This window comes from Orycteropus afer, unplaced genomic scaffold, assembly GCF_000298275.1.
Source record: "Orycteropus afer afer isolate SDZICR_OR568_19922 unplaced genomic scaffold, OryAfe1.0 scaffold00215, whole genome shotgun sequence".
Classification (NCBI taxonomy): Eukaryota; Metazoa; Chordata; class Mammalia; order Tubulidentata; family Orycteropodidae; genus Orycteropus; species Orycteropus afer.
The window spans coordinates 648,347-652,220 of record NW_006921802.1 but is presented as its reverse complement, the minus strand read 5'-3'; positions in this window follow the sequence as shown (position 1 = coordinate 652,220).

Here is a 3,874-nt window from a genome sequence, read left to right as displayed (position 1 = left end):
GAGGTGGAACAATGTTTTGTACAGTATGTTATGCCAATTGAGCTTGATGTCCCCTGTGACTATGGTCCCAAGCCCGCAGGATCAACTACTCGGTCACTCTGGGTAGCTGTTCAGCCCATTTTTTAATTGGATTGTTAATATTTTTGTTGTTGAGGTGTTGGAGTTTTTTGTTTTTGTTTTTTTAAAAATTTTAGAGGTAAGTCCCTTGTCAGATATGTCATTGCCGAATAATTTTTCCCAATCTGTAGGTTCTCTTTTTACTCTTTTGGAGAAGTCTTTTGAAGCACATAAAAATTTAACTTGTAGAAGGTCCCATTCATCTAGTTTATGTTCACTTCTTTTTGCATTTTGGGTTATGCTTGACAAGGGCTGTTAATCCTTATGAAGCAGACTGCTTCATCTTTCTCCCACAGAGCAGCTGGAGTGTTAACACCACCGACCTTTTGGTTAGCAGCCGAATGGTTTAACCACTGCACCACTAGAGCTCCTTTGATTCTGTATAGACAATTCTTAAAAGAATGTAATATTCAAAGAAAGTGTTTTCTTACTACTTGAGCTAAACTGTTGTTTTGGTTTTAACAAGACTTCAAGGGATATTTTTGGTTTAGAGTTTAAAGATTATCTCACAGCAATAGCTTCAGAGTTTCATCCAAACTTCGTGACTCCAGGAAGTCTGGAGTCCGTGAGATTTCGAAATTCTGTTCTGTGTTTTCACATTTTGATCAGGATTCACATATGGAATCTTTGATCAAACTGTTCAGTAATGGTAGCTAGGCACCATAGCTAGGCATCCAGTTCTTCTGGGCTCATGGCAAAGGAGGCAGTTGTTCATGAGGCAATTATCCTCCTTTTATTCCTTATACCTTCCCTCTATTCCTGACTCTCCTTCCTCTGTTGTTCCAGGCAAATAGACACCAGTTAAAATGCCTTGGAGGGCTACTTGCAAGCTTTTAAGACCCCAGGAACTACACATCAAACTGGGAGGTAGAACAGGCACTAACCATGTTATTAGCCCAATCAGCTGGATATCCCATGAAAACATGACCCTAAATCTCCAAACCAAGACTACTATTTTGGTTGTTTTAATAAATATATCTATCTCAGAACTTTTGCCAATTCAACTTTTTCGAGGTGTATAACTTACTGACAGGAATTACAATAATCAATTGAGCAACCCTTCCTTAACACCATGTTTCCATCACAGTAAACCCCCCTTCCCTCCTCCCTTCTGCCTCTGTTGATGTTGTTATGTGCTGTCAAGTTGGACCCGACTCATAGCGACCCCTCCTTGGGTTTCTGAGGTAGTAGATTGCCCCATCTTCCTTCCAAGGAGTGGCTGGTGGGTTTGAACCACCAGCCTTCTGGTTAGCAGTCAAGTGTCAGCCACTATGCTACCAGAGCTCCTTCTGGTAAGCACCAATAAACTTTGGCCTCTGCATTTGCCTTTTCTTATCATTTTATATAAGTGAGGTCACACAATATTTGTCCTTTTTGTGACTGGCTTATTTAGCTCAGCATAATGTTTTCTATCCAGCTCCACCCATGCTGCAGCATGTATCAAGACTTCATTTCTCTTGCTGGCTGAGTCGTATTCCACTGTATGTATGTACCGCAATGTGCTTATCCATCTTCTGTTGATGGGCATTTAGGTTGTTTCCACCTTTTGGTTATTGTGACTAGTGCTGCGAGGAACATTGGTGTACAAGTCTATTTTTGAGTCTCTGCTTTTTTGGGTATATATCTCAGGATGGATTTGCTATGTCATATAATAGTTCTATTTTTAGTTTTTTGAGGAACTGCAACAATTGTTTTCCACAATGGCTGTACCATTTTGGATTCCCACCAGCAATAGATAAGGGCTCCAGTTTCCCCACAACATTTTTTATTTTCCGTTTTTTGTTAGTATTATTATTGTTGCTATTTAATGTACACGAGGTCATACAGTATTTATCCTTTTGTGATTGACTTATTTCATTCAGCTAATGTCTTCCAGCTCCATCTAAATTATAATATGTACGTAGACTACATTTCTCCTGCTGGCTGAGTAGTATTCCATTGTATGTATGTACCACATTTTGTTTATACATTTATCTGTTGATGCGCATTTAGGTTTTTTCCACATTTTGGCTATTGTGAATAGTGCTGCAATGAACCATGGTGTTCAAGTCTCCATTTGAATCTCTGCTTTCAAGTCTTTTGGGTTTATACCTTATATCTAGACATTTTAAAGAATTTTGGTCATCTTTGGTAGAATTAAGCAAATAAGATTGTCTTCTTTAAAACAAAAGAAAATCCTTACAGAAAGTTGTCTTTGTTAGGGGCTGTCAAGTCAGTTTTCAACTCATATTAACCCCACGAGACAGAGTAGAACTGCCCCATAGGGTTTTCATGACTGTAATCTTTACTGGAACAGATCTCCAGGTCCTTCTCCCACGTAGCCAACCTTTCAGTTAGCAGCCAAGCACTTAACCGTTGCACCACCAGGACTCCTCTATGAAAATTAGTACAGTAAAACCTGCAAAAGCTGGAACCTGGATAAGATGGAAACCTGTCAGATAAGGAAAACTCAAATATTTTCTACAAAAAGAAGAGATAGAAAAGTGGTAAGACTGTACCCTGTCAAAGATGGAAGACTTGTGAGACCCATAAAAATAAGGCAGTTCCATCAAGTTCTAGCTCTTACAGGTTTCACTGCATAATTCAGGTAATGATTGTAAATGTAGTCTTGTTCCCAGAATTGAATCTTCTACAGTGCTTAACACAGTGCTTCCTATTGAAAGAATTTCTCTTGAAATAGATGAAAGAATATGTGCCAATAGGTAAAAGCTATTGAAAGTACTTGTGAAACTAACATTGTTGTGGTTGTTATGTGCCATTGAGTCAGACCCGACAAATAGCAACCCCTCCTTGGGTATCCAAGGCAGTATCACTATGGAAGTAGATTGCCCAACCTGCCTTCCGAGAAGTAGCTGGTGGGTTTGAACCGCCAGCCTTCTGGTTAGCAGTCAAATGCCTTAGGCACTATGCTACCAGAGCTCCCTGTGAAACTAATAGGTGGATTAATTTATCTGTTTCACATTTGACTTTATTGACCAAAAAGATGATGACTGGAAAACATTGTCTGAAAGCACAACCTTGAAAGGAGAAGGAATTGGAAATATATTCCAATTCCTCCATTTATTTTATCACTATTAGTAGTATTTAATTAAATGTTACACACTTAATTATTTAAATGTTAAATTTACATTTAATTTTTTAATGTGAAACATTTAATTGAATGCTATATTGTGAAGGACTGAGCAGTATTTGTTTTGTTGTACATAAGGTCACTGAGTCAGAACCAACTCAACACCACTTGACAAGATCTACTAATAATACCATAGAAAACTTTAGCTCCAAAGCAAATAAGTGAAGCAATAGAAAGTAAAACTAAACATCTCAATAATTGGCTTGGTTTCACATGCATTATTTAAATCTCTTGAGGACATCTTAACACTAAAGCATATTTAAATAATTGTCATTTAATATTTCTGAATATAATGCCTCAGAAGTGTTTACTGCCAGCTAAGTATCCATGATATATCAATGTTAACGAGATTCTTAAAAGTCTTAAAGGTAGCTAAATATTTATATCAATTACTAATAATTCTGACAATAATTTAGCACTCCAAATGAGACTTCAAAGACAAAAGTTTTATATATATATATATATATATATATATATATGAGCTCAGGAGCTCTGGTAGCATAGTGCCTAAGGCATTTGACTGCTAACCAGAAAGCTGGCAGTTCAAACCCACCAGCCACTCCTCAGAAGACAAGTTGGGCAATCTACTTCTGTAGTGATATTACCTCAGAAACCCAAGGAGGGGTC